This window comes from Leopardus geoffroyi, chromosome C2 (genome assembly GCF_018350155.1).
Source record: "Leopardus geoffroyi isolate Oge1 chromosome C2, O.geoffroyi_Oge1_pat1.0, whole genome shotgun sequence".
Classification (NCBI taxonomy): Eukaryota; Metazoa; Chordata; class Mammalia; order Carnivora; family Felidae; genus Leopardus; species Leopardus geoffroyi.
This window is the reverse complement of record NC_059333.1, coordinates 76,472,360-76,489,785: the sequence shown is the minus strand read 5'-3', so window position 1 is coordinate 76,489,785 and position 17,426 is coordinate 76,472,360. Positions and strand designations below refer to the sequence as shown.

General features: G+C 38.2%; 1 non-coding gene across 1 annotated transcript; it reads left to right on the top strand.

The window, feature by feature from the left end:
• Positions 1-11,792: 11,792 nt before the first annotated feature.
• LOC123576214 lies at positions 11,793-11,899 on the top strand. The gene has a single exon (XR_006701235.1). It is a non-coding gene; the product is annotated as a U6 spliceosomal RNA (small nuclear RNA).
• The last annotated feature ends 5,527 nt before the right edge of the window (positions 11,900-17,426 follow it).

The window sequence follows — 17,426 nt, the reverse complement described above, 5'->3', positions numbered from 1 at the left end:
GCTGGGAGAACTGGACAGCAACATGCAGAAGGTTGAAACTAGACCACTTTCTCACACCATTCACAAAAATAAACTCAAAATGGATAAAGGACCTGAATGTGAGACAGGAAACCATCAAAACCTTAGAGGAGAAAGCAGGAAAAGACCTCTCTGAGCTCAGCCGTAGCAATCTCTTACTCAACACATCCCCAAAGGCAAGGGAATTAAAAGCAAAAGGGAATTACTGGGACCTTATGAAGACAAAAAGCTTCTGCACAGCAAAGGAAACAATCAACAAAACTAAAAGGCAACCAACGGAATGGGAAAAGATATTTGCAAATGACATATCGGACAAAGGGCTAGTATCCAAAATCTATAAAGAGCTCACCAAACTCCACACCCGAAAAACAAATAACCCAGTGAAGAAATGGGCAGAAAACATGAATAGACACTTCTCTAAAGAAGACATCCGGATGGCCAACAGGCACATGAAAAGATGTTCAGCGTCGCTCCTTCTCAGGGAAATACAAATCAAAACCACACTCAGATATCACCTCACGCCAGTCAGAGTGGCCAAAATGAACGAATCAGGAGACTATAGATGCTGGAGAGGATGTGGAGAAACGGGAACCCTCTTGCACTGTTGGTGGGAATGCAAATTGGTGTAGCCGCTCTGGAAAGCAGTGTGGAGGTTCCTCAGAAAATTAAAAATAGACCTACCCTATGACCCAGCAATAGCACTGCTAGGAATTTACCCAAGGGATACAAGAGTACTGATGCATACGGGCACTTGTACCCCAATGTTTATAGCAGCACTCTCAACAATAGCCAAATTATGGAAAGAGCCTAAATGTCCATCAACTGATGAATGGATGAAGAAATTGTGGTTTATATACACAATGGAGTACTACGTGGCCATGGGGAAGAATGAAATATGGCCTTTTGTAGCAACGTGGATGGAACTGGAGAGTGTGATGCTAAGTGAAATAAGCCACACAGAGAAAGACAGATACCATATGGTTTCACTCTTATGTGGATCCTGAGAAACTTAACAGAAACCCATGGGGGAGGGGAAGGAAAAAAAAAAAAAAGAGGTTAGAGTGGGAGAGAGCCAAAGCATAAGAGACTGTTAGAAACTGAGAACAAACTGAGGGTTGATTGGGGGTGGGAGAGAGGGGAGGGTGGGTGATGGGTATTGAGGAGGGCACCTTTTGGGATGAGCACTGGGTGTTGTATGGAAACCAATTTGACAATAAATTTCACATATTAATAAAAAAAAAGAACAGAGAGATAGCTGTAATGATAAAAAAAAAATATGTTTTTAGAACGTGGTTAATATATTCTCATGAGTGACTTTTCTTATACTTGGTGACAGACATCAGAGTCAATCATGCATAGCTAACTTCAGAGATAATTAATAAGTTGCATGCCCAGATATATCAATATTCCTTTCCACAGAAAATCGCTGTTTTCATGAAAACTATTTGTTAATATGCTTTTTCTTAGAACGTGAATTCCTGCCCTGGTCTCTTGCATTGGTAATTGAGTGATACAACAAACCATATTTTAATACAAAAAAAAAGTAATAGAGGTAATGGATCTAACCACATTTTCATGCAGTTAGAGACCGTGGAATCACCAAAATCAAATTGAAAGATATATCAATAATAGACAAAGACCAGTTCTTTTTTCTGGAGAGTCATTGGCCTATACCCAGTCCCACTCTATTCTCTTTGTGTCCAAAATTTTTTTGTTTTTATTCACAAAACACTTTGTTCAAGTGAAAATATACTTCAAACTCCAGTATGTAAATGAAGTAAAAGTAGAGTTACTCTGGATGAAGTGCATGCCTGACTAAAATCTCCTCAATTCCCATGCTGGACTTTGATGTTCAATGATGTTCAGAGGAGCACAGAAGACTCCTAGGAGCACAGTTTGAGAGTACAAGAAGCTTGAGACTGAAAGGTTTTTTTATAGATAATCTCATCTAGACAAAAAAAAAAAATCCTGCATTCTGCTTGAACCAGAGGAAAAGAAGGCAAGAAAGCAGCCAATGACATATAAACTCATCATCACCAGTGAGGGTAGCACTACCTTTAAGTACCCTCTCTGACATTAAAGACATTCTTGACCACAAGCTCCAGACTAATTCAGTTTTATTCATGTAGCTGCATAAACCATTTGGATATGTGCCCTAGCATATTGGTATTTATATTCAAACATTAGCAATTTAGGATTTTACCCCATCCTTCTTGTGTTAAGTATTTACTGAGAGGCTGAGTGAAACTTTAGAGAAACATGATACTCACAAACTGAGATTTAATGGGTTTTAGATTCCAACTATATTGCTGCAAAAAAATGTATTTGTTGTGCATTGGATGGTAAATGTTAAATACCAGAAAGAAATAATCACTGAAACTTCTAAAAACAGATATTTTCATAGTCCTTGGTCATACATATGACTATTCATTGTATTATGTTTTAAAAGTTGTTACCAGCTGCTCATTTTTAAAAATTTTAATTCCAGTATAGTTAACATACAGTATTATATTAGTTTCAGGTATACAACATAGTGATTCAACACTTCCATACATCACCCTGTACTCAACACAAGTGCACTTCTAAATCCCCATCACCTGTTTCACCAACTGCTCCCCCCACTCCACTATGGTAACCATCAGTTTGTTCTTTATAGCTAAGAGTCTGTTTTTTTGTTTTGTTTTGTTTTGTATGTCTCTCTTTTTTTCCCTTTTTTTTGTTCTTGTTCCTTAAAATCCCACAAATGAGTGAAATAGTATGGTATTTATCTTTTTCTGACTTATTTCACTTAGCAATTCTACTCTCTAGCTCCATCCATGTTGTTGAAAATGGCAAGATTTAATTCTGTTTTATGGCTGAATAATATTCCAGTGTGTGTATGTGTGTGTGTGTGTGTGTGTGTGTGTGTGTGTGTCCCACATTTTTCTTTGTCCATTCATCTATCAGTGGACACTCGAGCTCCTTCCATAATTGGCTATTATAAATACTACTGCAATAAACATAGGGGGCATGTATCCTTTTGAACAAGCTGCTCATTTGACTAAGGTTTTTGGTCACTTTAGTCATGCAAGTTAAGTCCTTGTAACTCTTCAGGTAACCATTGATGGAATGTCTTGGTAAACTGGTTGTTTGGATTCCAGTTGCTACAGTTACATAGAAACTCAAAGTGTCCTTTGCTTCTGCATAGTTCAGTTGCCTTTCCTCTCATGTGATGCACTTCACTCTTCACTTCAGATTATTTCGGTCTAGATTTGGCTAAAATCCAGACTTAGGCGAAAGCAGTGTAAGGAGCTTTGGATCAGTACTAATGAGAATGACCCCTCAAGCCTACTTGACGGAAGGTTGATATGTACCAACTTTAGCCAAAGAGCCCCTTTTTAATTTAAGAGTACTGACTTGATAATGAGACTCTTAATTCATTTTCTTGTGCCTGGGTTCCTTAGATAAGGTATCTTTTTTTCCCAGATACCAGATTGGGTTTTGGACCCTATATCTAGCTATAAAATTATGTCAAGTACTAGGAATGTTCCCTATATTAAAGGGCTAGAGAAACCTGTGGAAGAAAATCTTTAGCATCAAAGCAAAGGAAACAATGAAAATGATGTTTTGGCGGAGAACTTAAACAAAAATCTAGTCTTCCATTCAACAAAGTCATCCTGTAAGTATCAAATACCTATTATATGTCAGGCATTGTTTTAGGCACTGGAGATGCAATAATGACAAAAAAAAATTAAATCTCTGTTTTCATAAAATTTACATTCAAATGGGTAGACAAACCATAAATAGAATAGATATAAAGAATCGATGATATAGAGGATAATGCCAATTAATAACATGAGAAAAATAATGAAAAGTAAAGGGATAGGGAGTGACATCTGCTGTTTTAATACAAAGATATTTCTGAGGAAATAGCTTTTGAACAGAAATGTGATTGATGCAAATGTATCTCTTCTTTTAACTAAGCTCTAGAAACACAGGGCTCAATATGGGGACAAATGCAGCCAAACCATGCCCCAACAACTGCTCAAGATGTGTCCAGGTGGTCTGCTCCCTTGAAATATAAAAAATATCTACTGAGAAGAGAACTTAAGACACTTTGGCTTTAGCAAGATAGGAATTCCCTGAATCTAGGACACCTACTTTTTAGACCAGCAGTACTTTTCTAGACAGTGTGCGTACTTTTTTCCAGGAGTTGATGATTAGGTCAGATATATTAGAGGCTAGAGAACATGGATTATTGTTCACAAGAAGGCTAAGACAAATAGAAAAAAGTTTCCAGGCTCAGACACTATTGAAGGAGACCTCTTCCTCTAGCAGCCTCAACACCATTGCCTGCTGGCTCCCCAGGGTTTTATACACTAATTGCAGTTATCTCAGAGGCTCTCTGATTTCTTTGTTGCTATGTAGCAACAAATGAATGTAGCCCAACAACATGTTTATGAATGGTACTAAGCAAATATCTATTGAAAGGATGAATAAATATGAAAGGACACCAACTTCTGGGATTTGCTTCTACCAATTTAAAGCACTAAATCTGTACGTTTCACAACAGTTGGCAATCTTATCAATTGTAGTCACCAATGATTCCTTGCACAAAATAATATGTTCAATACATTTTATTAGGTGAATGACACTCTCCTAGGCCTTTCTGTTCTTTGTCCCTCAGTTAGTTCTCCTTTGCCAACCCTCTAAAAACAGTCTCTTAATTGATCAAAACATTTCAGCTAAGCATTCTCCTAACAACCAAACCTGAGCATGTTGACAAATGGGTTTATAACTTTCTTCTAATCCATAATTTGTTTCAAATTTCTATATTACATAAAAATTCCCATCATTTCTAGACTCACAAACCTGTAATCTTTGGTTTCTTTGTCTCTTTCACCTCTTATATCAAATTGAACATAATGTTTTGACAAGTCTTCTGCAAATATATTATGCAAAAGTATTAATTATGTATTTGTGACCTGCAAGGCACTGTAAGAAGCACTGATATAAAAAGTACCTTTAGGGGTGCCTGGGTAGCTCAGTTCGTTAAGCACCTGACTGTACATCAGCTCAAGTCATGATCTCACAGTTTGTGAAATCTAATTCCACGTAGGGTTCTGTGCTGACATTGTGGAACCTGATTGGGATTCTCTCTCTCCCTCACTCTCTGCCCTTCCCCCACTCTTTCTCTTCTTTTCTCTCACAATAAATAAACATTTAAAAAATAAATGAATAAAAACTACCTCCAATATCAAAGAGCTTACAATCTCACAAGGAGAATGTTATAAATAGACAAATCATTAATAAGTGATAGAATAAAGAGATTTACATACAAACATGAAAACACAGTGTGTTCACACAAAGTAAACTATTCTATTATAGAAGGTCAAACGAGGCTATGCCTACTTTCATTTTTACAAAAATATATTATGGAGAAAGACTTTAGCAAATGTAGGTGAGGATGAAAATGTAATTTGGAGGACGGAGGGAAGATGGCGGCGAAGGAGGACGCTGGGCTCACTGCGCGTCCTGCTGATCACTTAGATTCCACCTACACCTGCCTAAATAACCCAGAAAACCACCAGAGGATTAGCAGAACGGAGTCGCCGGAGCCAAGCGCAGACAAGAGGCCCACGGAAGAGGGTAGGAAGGGCGGCAAGGTGGTGCGCGCTCCACAGACTGGCGGGAGGGACCCGGGGCGGAGGGGCGGCTCGCAGGCCAAGCAGAGCCCCCGAGTCTGGCGGGCAAAAGCGGAGGGGCCTAACGGACTGTATTCCGACAGCAGGCGCTACTTAGCGTCTGGGAGGTCATAAGTTAACAGCTCTGCTCGGAAAGCGGGAAGGCTGGAGGACAAAGGGAGGGAGAGCTGCTGAGCCCCCGGAAGACAGAGCTCAGTTTGGTGGGGAACAAAGGCACTCGCCAGCGCCATCTCCCCCGCCCATCCCCCAGACAAAATCCCAAAGAGAACCAGTTCTTGCCAGGGAACTTCCTCGCTCCGAGCAAACACCCAACTCTGTGCTTCTGCGGAGGAGCCAAACCTCCGGCAGCGGATCTGACTCCCTCCCGCTGCCACAGGGCCCCTCCTGAAGTGGATCACCTAAGGAGAAGCGAGCTAAGCCTGCCCCTCCTGCCCCCGTGCACCTTGCCTACCCACCCCAGCTAATATGCCAGATCCCCAGCATCACAAGCCTGGCAGTGTGCAAGGAGCCCAGACGGGCCACGCCACCCCACAGTGAATCCCGCCCCTAGGAGAGGGGAAGAGAAGGCACACGCCAGTCTGACTGTGGCCCCAGCGGTGGGCTGGGGGCAGACATCAGGACTGACTGCAGCCCCGCCCACCAACTCCAGTTATACACCACAGCACAGGGGAAGTGCCCTGCAGGTCCTCACCACGCCAGGGACTATCCAAAATGACCAAGCGGAAGAATTCCCCTCAGAAGAATCTCCAGGAAATAACAACAGCTAATGAGCTGATCAAAAAGGATTTAAATAATATAACAGAAAGTGAATTTAGAATAATAGTCATAAAATTAATCGCTGGGCTTGAAAACAGTATAGAGGACAGCAGAGAATCTCTTGCTACAGAGATCAAGGGACTAAGGAACAGTCACGAGGAGCTGAAAAACGCTTTAAATGAAATGCAAAACAAAATGGAAACCACCACGGCTTGGATTGAAGAGGCAGAGGAGAGAATAGGCGAACTAGAAGATAAAGTTACGGAAAAAGAGGAAGCTGAGGGAAAGAGAGATAAAAAAATCCAGGAGTATGAGGGGAAAATTAGAGAACTAAGTGATACACTAAAAAGAAATAATATACGCATAATTGGTATCCCAGAGGAGGAAGAGAGAGGGAAAGGTGCTGAAGGGGTACTTGAAGAAATAATAGCTGAGAACTTCCCTGAACTGGGGAAGGAAAAAGGCATTGAAATCCAAGAGACACAGAGAACTCCCTTCAGACGTAACTTGAATCGGTCTTCTGCACGACATATCATAGTGAAACTGGCAAAATACAAGGATAAAGAGAAAATTCTGAAAGCAGCAAGGGGTAAACGTGCCCTCACATATAAAGGGAGACCTATAAGACTCGTGACTGATCTCTCTTTTGAAACTTGGCAGGCCAGAAAGAATTGGCACGAGATTTTCAGTGTGCTAGACAGAAAAAATATGCAGTCGAGAATCCTTTATCCAGCAAGTCTGTCATTTAGAATAGAAGGAGAGATAAAGGTCTTCCCAAACAAACAAAAACTGAAGGAATTTGTCACCACTAAACCAGCCCTACAAGAGATCCTAAGCGGGACCCTGTGAGACAAAGTACCAGAGACAACACTACAAGCATAAAACATACAGACATCACAATGACTCTAAACCCATATCTTTCTATAATAACACTGAATGTAAATGGATTAAATGCGCCAACCAAAAGACATAGGGTATCAGAATGGATAAAAAAACAAGACCCATCTATTTGCTGTCTACAAGAGACTCATTTTAGACCTGAGGACACCTTTAGGTTAAGAGTGAGGGGATGGAGAACTATTTAATATGCTACTAGAAGCCAAAAGAAAGCTGGAGTAGCCATACTGATATCAGACAAACTAGACTTTAAAGGCTGTAACAAGACATGAAGAAGGACATTATATAATAGTTACAGGGTCTATCCAGCAGGAAGAGCTAACAATTATAAATGTCTATGCGCCAAATACCGGAGCCCCCAAATATATAAAACAACTACTCATAAACATAAGCAACCTTATTGATAAGAATGTGGTAATTGCAGGGGACTTTAACACCCCACTTACAGAAATGGATAGATCATCTAGACACACAGTCAATAAAGAAACAAGGGCCCTGAATGACACATTGCATCAGATGGACTTGACAGATATATTTAGAAGTCTGCATCCCAAAGCAACAGAATATACTTTCTTCTCGAGTGCACATGGAACATTCTCCAAGATAGATCATATACTGGGTCACAAAACAGCCCTTCATAAGTTTACCAGAATTGAAATTATACCATGCATACCTTCAGACCACAATGCTATGAAGCTTGAAATCAACCACAGAAAAAAGTCTGGAAAACCTCCAAAAGCATGGAGGTTAAAGAACACCATACTAACGAATGAGTGGGTCAACCAGGCAATTAGAGAAGAAATTTAAAAATATATGGAAACAAACGAAAATGAAAATACAACAATCCAAACGCTTTGGGATGCAGCGAAGGCAGTCCTGAGAGGAAAATACATTGCAATCCAGGCCTATCTCAAGAAACAAGAAAAATCCCAAATACAAAATCTAACAGCACACCTAAAGGAAATAGAAGCAGAACAGCAAGGACACCCCAAACCCAGCAGAAGAAGAGAAATAATAAAGATCAGAGTAGAAATAAACAATATAGAATCTAAAAAAACTGTAAAGCAGATCAACGAAACCAAGAGTTGGTTTTTTGAAAAAATAAACAAAATTGGTAAACCTCTAGCCAGGCTTCTCAAAAAGAAAAGGGAGATGACCCAAATAGATAAAATTATGAATGAAAATGGAATTATTACAACCAATCCCTCAGAGATACAAACAATTATCAGGGAATATATGAAAAATTATATGCCAACAAATTGGACAACCTGGAAGAAATGGACAAATTCCTGAACACCCACACTCTTCCAAAACTCAATCAGGAGGAAATAGAAAACTTGAACAGACCCATAACCAGCGAAGAAATCGAATCGGTTATCAAAAATCTCCCAACAAATAAGAGTCCAAGACCAGATGGCTTCCCAGGGGAGTTCTACCAGACGTTGAAAGCGGAGATAATACCTATCCTTCTCAAGCTATTCCAAGAAATAGAAAGGGAAGGAAAACTTCCAGACTCATTCTATGAAGCCAGTATTACTTTGATTCCTAAACCAGACAGAGACCCAGTAAAAAAAGAGAACTACAGGCCAATATCCCTGATGAATATGGATGCAAAAATTCTCAATAAGATACTAGCAAATCGAATTCAACGGCATATAAAAAGAATTATTCACCATGATCAAGTGGGATTCATTCCTGGGATGCAGGGCTGGTTCCACATTCGCAAATCAATCAACGTGATACCTCACATTAACAAAAAAAAAAAGAGAGGAACCATAAGATCCTGTCAATCAATGCAGAAAAGGCCTTTGACAAAATCCAGCAAACTTTCTTAATAAAAACCCTTGAGAAAGTCGGGATAGAAGGAACATACTTAAAGATCATAAAAGCCATTTATGAAAAGCCCACAGCTAACATCATCCTCAATGGGGAAGAACTGAGAGCTTTTTCCCTGGGATCAGGAACACGACAGGGATGCCCACTCTCACCGCTGTTGTTTAACATAGTGCTGGAAGTTCTAGCATCAGCAATCAGACAACAAAAGGAAATCAAAGGCATCAAAATTGGCAAAGATGAAGTCAAGCTTTCGCTTTTTGCAGATGACATGATATTATACATGGAAAATCCGATAGACTCCACCAAAAGTCTGCTAGAACTGATACATGAATTCAGCAAAGTTGCAGGATACAAACTCAATGTACAGAAATCAGTTGCATTCTTATGCACTAACAATGAAGCAACAGAAAGACAAATAAAGAAACTGATCCCGTTCACAATTGCACCAAGAAGCATAAAATACCTAGGAATAAATCTAACCAAAGATGTAAAGGATCTGTATGCTGAAAACTATAGAAAGCTTATGAAGGTAATTGAAGAAGATATAAAGAAATGGAAAGACATTCCCTGCTCATGGATTGGAAGAATAAATATTGTCAAAATGTCAATACTACCCAAAGCTATCTACACATTCAATGCAATCCCAATCAAAATTGCACCAGCATTCTTCTCGAAGCTAGAACAAGCAATCCTAAATATCATATGGAACCACAAAAGGCCCCGAATAGCCAAAGGAATTTTGAAGAAGAAGACCAAAGCAGGAGGCATCACAATCCCAGACTTTAGCCTCTACTACAAAGCTGTCATCATCAAGACAGCATGGTATTGGCACAAAAACAGACACATAGACCAATGGAATAGAATAGAAACCCCAGAACTAGACCCACAAACGTATGGCCAACTCATCTTTGACAAAGCAGGAAAGAACATCCAATGGAAAAAAGAGCCTCTTTAACAAATGGTGCTGGGAGAACTGGACAGCAACATGCAGAAGGTTGAAACTAGACCACTTTCTCACACCATTCACAAAAATAAACTCAAAATGGATAAAGGACCTGAATGTGAGACAGGAAACCATCAAAACCCTAGAGGAGAAAGCAGGAAAAGACCTCTCTGACCTCAGCCGTAGCAATCTCTTACTCGACACATCCCCAAAGGCAAGGGAATTAAAAGGAACAGTGAATTACTGGGACCTTATGAAGATAAAAAGCTTCTGCACAGCAAAGGAAACAATCAACAAAACTAAAAGGCAACCAACGGAATGGGAAAAGATATTTGCAAATGACATATCGGACAAAGGGCTAGTATCCAAAATCTATAAAGAGCTCACCAAACTCCACACCCGAAAAACAAATAACCCAGTGAAGAAATGGGCAGAAAACATGAATAGACACTTCTCTAAAGAAGACATCCGGATGGCCAACAGGCACATGAAAAGATGTTCAGCGTCTCTCCTTATCAGGGAAATACAAATCAAAACCACACTCAGGTATCACCTGACGTCAGTCAGAGTGGCCAAAATGAACAAATCAGGAGACTATAGATGCTGGAGAGGATGTGGAGAAACGGGAACCCTCTTGCACTGTTGGTGGGAATGCAAATTGGTGTAGCCGCTCTGGAAAGCAGTGTGGAGGTTCCTCAGAAAATTAAAAATAGACCTACCCTATGACCCAGCAATAGCACTGCTAGGAATTTACCCAAGGGATACAGGAGTACTGATGCATACGGGCACTTGTACCCCAATGTTCATAGCAGCACTCTCCACAATAGCCAAATTATGGAAAGAGCCTAAATGTCCATCAATTGATGAATGGATAAAGAAATTGTGGTTTATATACACAATGGAATACTACGTGGTAATGAGAAAAAATGAAATATGGCCTTTTGTAGCAACATGGATGGAACTGGAGAGTGTGATGCTAAGTGAAATAAGCCATACAGAGAAAGACAGATACCATATGGTTTCACTCTTATGTGGATCCTGAGAAACTTAACAGGAACCCATGGGGGAGGGGGAGGAAAAAAGAAAAAAAAAGGTTAGAGTGGGAGAGAGACAAAGCATAAGAGACTGTTAAAAACTGAGAACAAACTGAGGGTTGATGGGGGGTGGGAGGGAGGAGAGGGTGGGTGATGGGTATTGAGGAGGGCACCTGTTGGGATGAGCACTGGGTGTTGTATGGAAACCAATTTGACAATAAATTTCATATAAAATAAATAAATAAATAAATAAATAAATAAATAAATAAATAAATAAAATGTAATTTGTTGCTTAAGTAGCATGTGACTACAATGTAGGCAGTGGGGACTGAAGTTACTATACAATATGCAGGCAAGGGGCAAATGGTGTCTGGGTGGCTCAGTCCGTTAAGCATCCAACTCTTGAGTTTGACTCAGGTCATGGTCTCAGGGTCATGAGATCAATCCCTGCATCAGTTTCTGTGCTGACAGCATGGAACTTGCCTGGGATTCTCTCTCTCTCTCTCTCTCTCTCTCACTCTCTCACTGCCCCTCTCCCGCTTGTGTGCACATACACTTGTGCACGCCTTCTCTCTCTCTCTCTCAAAAAAAATAAATAAACTTTTTTAAAAAAAGGAAAAAACAGTGCTCGCTTCGGCAGCACATATACTAAAATTGGAGTGATACAGAGAAGATTAGCATGGTCCCTGCGCAAGGATGACACGCAAATTCGTGAAGTGTTCCATATTTAAAAAAAAAAAAAAAAGAAAGGAAAAAAATAGGCAGGCAAGAGAGTGATATATTTCAGTCATACTAAACAAGATTAATCCATAAAATCCATCAATGTTTATAATACACATCGGAGAGAAAAGTGATATTATAGATATTCACCCTGTCATACTCAGAAACGATCTGGATTTGGAAAGGAAATCAATGTTTTGGTGACATACAAAGTGCTTTCATGATATTATCTCATTTTGGTCCTCACAAAAACTTCATGAGATAGAAAAGACATAGCTTCCTTTTATTAAAGAGTAAACTGAGTCTAAGCGATGTAAATAATTTGTTCAGTGTCATAACATAATCCAGTGGCAGAGTAGGAGCTTTGACCTATGTATCCTGAGTTTCAGATCTCTTTCTTTAAAAGCACAGGAAGATGGTAACTGAATTTATCAGAATGAAGCCTTTTCATTTCCATAATCCAAGAAGAAAAGAAGGAGCAAGTCTTGGCTCTGAGCGCCTTATCCTAAATAGGTGTATTGCCTTCAATGATCTATTTATTCAATCCATGTCAGAAGATATGAGCGGTGCCAATTTTTTTAAGTTTATTCATTTATTTTGAGAGAGAGAGAGAGAGAGTGAGAGAGCGCCACAGCGAGTGAAAGTGGGGCAGAGAGAGGAGACAGAATCCCAGGTCGACCCGCAGAGCCCCATGCAGGGCTCGAACTCACAAACCGCAAGATCACGACCTGAGCCAAAATCCAGAGTGGGAGACTTAAGTGACTGAGCCACCCAGGTGTCCCAGGCTATGCCAGTTATCAAAATATTTTTCTGCTCCAAACCCACCCTTGTGTCCTCTGGGAAGCTGGTCCTGAGACCAGTTTTTGCTTTGGTGGCTTTTCCCTAACAGATTCTGTGAATAGAGGGAGCTTGAGAAAGGCTGCAGGGTTGGAAGAGGAAGCCAGAATTTGCTCCTGGCTTTTCGTTGTCCTGAGGGATCTCTGTCAGTTTGTGGTTCCTGTGAGTAGCACTTCAGCAAATCTTTGTCCCCATGATGGCTCCCCGTGTTTCTATAGCAGCAGGGTCCCCTTCTCAGAGGTCTGAGTACCAGACCCAGGATGCCTCTCTCTCCTGAGCTCAGAGACACCAAAGACACCATGTGCAGAAGAGCGGAGCTTCTCCCTCTGCTGGCAGCTTCCAGCAGTTGCCATCTCTCCTACACCTTAGAGTTTTCTTTTACTCTTTCAATAGTGGGCAATTTTATACCCACTTAAAATTACTATATGAAATATTTTCTGTGAAATCACTGATATGGGTTCTGTCTCTGTCTGGACCCTAATACATCAGGTTTCCAAGACTTCCCTACTAATCAAATATCTAAAGAGGACTTCAATTGCCTCTTTCTAACATCTCTAAAAATCAAATACATCCCCCCAAATTTACGCAATAGTTCTTATTCTTGTTTTATATACAATACCCCTTATCCTCCAAGAAAATATATTCCTTCTGGCTTCTATATATATTACTTTAGAACGCCCTCTTTATGCCTTCTTCCTTAAGCCACCATTATCTATCAATCTATCAATCTTTCCTTTTTTTTCTTCTCCCTTTCATCTATCTGTTTATTTATCCTGGTTTACAGTTTCTACTCATTCTAATCATTTCTGTTTTGTAAAGATAATATTTTATATTGCTATAAATATATAATATAAATCATATTTTATGTTATGTAAATCATAATCTACTTATATAACAAAACAATGCAATATAGGGTATGGTATTCTACTTTCAAAAGAAGAACATTTTCATCCTAACGATTTCTAAAAGAGTGACACATTGAAAACAACCTAAATATCTAACATTAGGAAAGTGTTGCAATTAAATACCTTTTCCATTAAATGGAATATTATGTATGTAATAAAAATGTTACTTACAAAGAATTCTAGTGATATGGAAAAATTATTATCACAATATTATGTGAGTAAATATACAATATGTAACTATGACATGATCCTCAACTACATAAAAATTCATAGAATAAAAACTGGAAAAAAAGTTAAAATATCAACAGTGATCACCTCTGCATAGTTGAACTATGCATAATTTCCTTCTGACTTCTGTATACTTTTATAATAAAAAACATAAACAAAAAACTTATTAAGTTAAAAAAAGGAAATTGAGGATTAGTACCTTTGATTCTCTTATAATTTTCCTTATGATCATTATCATTTTCCTACTTTCTCATAAGCTCACAGGGTCTTCAGAAAAGGAAAATTTTTCCTACAATACTCAAAATATACACAAAGTTTCTCATGTGGTCCTTTGAGTGCAGCAGTGGTGGCAAACGAATGTTGTCAGATGGAGTAATTTCTCTACCCTTAATTTGCTGACTTTTCATATAATTTCAAAGATGAGGTCCTCATCGATGTAGAGTGATAAGAACACAAAAGGGAGACAGAAGACGTGGACTTAAGTTTTGGGTCTGACACTTTCTAATGATGTAACTTTAGGCAGATCTTTTCAGTCTTGCAAGACTTATTTCCTTAAGATACCTTAATGAAGACCTCACAGGATTATTTTGAAGATGAATGAGAGAGATTACATTTGCTGTTAAAATGGTATATAAACCATAAAATTCATACTAGATCAAGTATTTTATTTTCAAATAATTTTCCTTCCAGGACTACTTCATCCCAAACTATTAAAAACATATCACTCCCCAAGCATTTAAATTTTGATCCAAATGTTCTTTTGTTTTTTTTATAAACATCCATCATAACACTACACTTTGAGTACAAATAAATTGCAAATAATTTTTTTTTCTTTGCAAGGAGCAGTTGTCTTTGGGGGAATTCTCTCTGTCTCTCTCTCTCTCTCTGTCTCTCTCTCTCTGTGTGTCTCTGTCTGTCTCTCTCCTTTTCCTTGTTGTGGAATTTAATGCAGCATCTAAACCTACAAGATGACATCCATAAACACAGACAAATGTTTACTTAAGATGAAGATCTGTGTCCTACACATAGACTTCCCAGTGAAGCAGGTTTAGGAAGGTCTATATTGCTATAATATATCTTAATTGATCACCATCAGCATGTCATTTTAATGGCCTCATTATTCTAACCTTCCCCTATTTGGAATTCTGAATTTTAAGAAGAACATATTTCACAAAGCAGTTTTCACAAACATAATCAATGTTAGGGGGATACTTGGCTGCTTTTGTTGCCAGTCCTGTTTTCATAAAGGCATTGCATTATTTGGAGAAAATGTTTTCAATATTAAGACATGATAATTGGACTTAATCAGTATTTATTTTTATATTACCTACTTGACATTCAAATTGTTACCATGATTTTGATGATGTGAAGATCTCATATGAGTAGATTATCTTCTGGGCATTCCATAGAGAACTATACCTCTTAAGGCTAAGATGGTAAGAAGGCAAAGAATGCATTTCCATTTTCCTATTTTAGGTGTAGGTCCACAAAATTAAAGCTGTGAAAGCTCTTAGGAATTATTCATCTATATCAAATTTCCTACCAATACTGAAATGCTTTCAACCGTGTCTCAGACTGGGCCATGTCTTATACCTTCAACTGCATCTCAGACTGGGCCATGTTTCGAATACTTCTTGAATACTCCCTGGGGGATGGAGTATACATGCACATCAAGGAAGTCTATTCTTTATGATGAGTGGGTCCATTTCCTTCCTATTATTGAGGATCCTCTAATGCAAACCTGTGAAAGGGGGTAGTTTAGATGAGTCAAGGCATTTACTGCCCACAAAGTGCCAAAGGATGACTCAGTACTCATCTCCACTACAAGACTAATACTCTGTTGCATAAAGCATCACTCTGGATGAAGTATATATTTCATGAGAGTAAAATGCATGTTTTATTAATTTCTATACCCAGAACTGAATAAATGTTAATTAACAAATGAATAATAAATGGGAGGCATAATAACAATATGATTTGTTGAGATATTTCATTATATTGAACTGAAATAAATTACCCTTTAATTTGGATGTAACTACTTTTATTCTCTGAAACTACCCAGCATAAGCATTCCTCATTTTTATAAATGAGGAATGTAGCTTATAATACACACTATTCTTCTACAAACTAAATATCCTCTTTCTTTTAATCTGTCCTCTGTACATGATAATTTACTAACCCTTCACTATATTGATTATGCTTTTCTGGACACATTTAATTTGCCAACATTTTGATTTTTCAAGGAATAAAATAGAAATATGGGAGAGTATTAAAATGTTTCCCTCCATACAAAAGGAATGCTTTATTTGAAAACTTAAAAATATGTTTTTAACTGGGAAATTAGCCTAAAACTGAAAAATAAAAAAGTCTCAATTGCAGGGGAAAATAAAAAGTAAGATAGAAGACCAAGGCCTTTCCCTAGCATTGACATAGGTTACACTGATTGTTACAAAGGTGGAAATGTGGCTTAACAGATCCTTGCCTGCCACGTTTAAAAATGAGTGTGACTTGCAGGGAAATGGGAAATGGAAATATGAAAGGTGCTAAATAAACTTTATAATAACCTTCCCAACAGGAAAAACAGATCAATCAAAGCTGTTCAAATGAGGCATTTTAAATGCAAAAAAGAGCAGTACAGAGAATACCATCCTTTATACATGAAAACAAGCCAAGATACATTAAGAAATAAAATTCAAACTTCACAGCCACATTTCTCTAGAGAATGAGTCAGTAGATATGACAGAGTAGTAGATGTGACAGAGATGTGACAGAAGATCTGAAGCATTTTATCTAATTCTCCACTGTTAAAAATAAAGTTAATTTGCATAAATCTATAATAAAATCTTGATTGATAAATGCGTGTTAATATTTATACTACAAAGGATACAAGGCAATTATTACTACTCATTGAGATCTGTCTCTGAGATAAGGAAACCCAACTATCAACCTCCATAGTTAGTCCCAGGCAAAAATATAAAGCTTATGCAGAAAATATCTCTTCTTTCTGCATAACGCATCCTTTTAATCTTCTCCATTTATCAATAGTTAAATGGTTAAAGAATGTTAAAGAAACAAAGTACTGGTAGGTTAAGCTCTGTTGATCCTACCTCTTCCACTCACTCGAAAAACAATTTAGGGCAAACTTTTCTATATCTCAGTGACCTTACCTGTATCTCTTTACTGCAGTTATAAAGAAAAAAACAATGTGGGAAAGAGTAAATTTACATATATAAATCACTGAAAACCTCAATAAGTAAATGCTAATATTTTATTATTTTTCTATTTTTTTCTGTACCTTATTAGAAAGAAAGCAGTTGATAATTTTCTGGTAATTAATTGGCCCCCCAGCCTCCTCTGCTTCTCTCTACAACCAATCCAAGTTTGTTCTTCAGACCACTAATAGAATAATTTTCTTTCAATACATTTTTATTTAAATTATTTTCCTACTCCTAAAACCTATACTGATAACCAACTACCTTCCAATTAGAATTAATTGACAATAAATGTGCTACCTGAAACATTTTTTTTTTTTAATTTTTTTTCCACGTTTTATTTATTTTTGGGACAG